We start from the raw sequence: 1,135 nt of genomic DNA on the forward strand, positions 1-1,135 counted from the left end.
GACAGTCTGGCAGAGCAAGGAATAAAGTCTTTCCCACCTTTGTATGATACTCTTTTAATGGAGTGCAAAAGATGAGTTACTTGGACCCAATGAGACACTGAGTTCAATGAATATATTAGTTTGGATTCCTCAAAAGCCAGACTCTGGACATGGACTTGGGAACAGATAGTTTATTTGTGAAGCATTTTCAAGAAGCACAAGGAAAGAGCTGGAGAAAGAGAGAGAGAGGAGGAAGCACCAATAAACGTGCATTAATAAGCTGGTGCGTGGAGGAACAGCAGCTCCATCTCACTAGGGTATTTTCTAGATATTGGGTAGAACACACCTCAGAATTGTCCTTTGGAGTGTTAGGGTGCTTGGGTATTTATCCACTGACTCCCATTTCTCATTTGTTGAGTGGTGTCCCTGGTGGTGTTAAATCTTCAGCATTTCTGGGCTACCTCTGAGCAAGCTCCCTCAATTCTGCAGAAAGCCCTAAGACTGAAAAACGGAGGCATACAGGCTTTGGGGTGGGTTGTTGGCATGTATGGGAATGTCCATGATGGCTGTTGGGGAATTGTTCAGGGCATTGACAGTACCTGCCACTGAGAAATTGAACTTTCATTTTTTAATTAAAACCTGCTTTCTCCATCAACACAAATATATGTTCCAGTGTATGTTCTCTCAGTCAGTATGAACACTGCTGTCATTTTTGGACATACTCACTGTTCACACCCTCCTCTTCTCCCCTGATACACTTCTGCCTGAGCCCCAGCAATGGAGACAGGTGCAGTTATTTCCCAGGAGTCCCATTAGGCTTCCATGCAAATAGATTTCCCAGCAGTTCCCCAGCTATGGCCATGATGGATTTGAACTCTCACTAGTGGACACAGCTGCACTCAAGCTGAGAGTCACTACACAATCTTAAAATAAAATTTGATCTTTTATTTCTTTTCTCTTTCCTGACCTCTGCCAACGGGTATTTGACTTATTCTATGTAAGGAAACATAGATTTACTGATAAACTGTTTTTGCCAGGTTTCCCTAGATACCCTTAGCAACTGGCTTCTTAAAACTTGCTTTAAGTGAAGACTTAAAGTGACAACATTCCTTTAAAAAGGACAGAAAATTTAATTGGTTTTCCATGCTTAGAATGC

The sequence above is a fragment of the Galeopterus variegatus genome, unplaced genomic scaffold (assembly GCF_000696425.1).
Source record: "Galeopterus variegatus unplaced genomic scaffold, G_variegatus-3.0.2 Scaffold4775, whole genome shotgun sequence".
Taxonomy (NCBI): domain Eukaryota; kingdom Metazoa; phylum Chordata; class Mammalia; order Dermoptera; family Cynocephalidae; genus Galeopterus; species Galeopterus variegatus.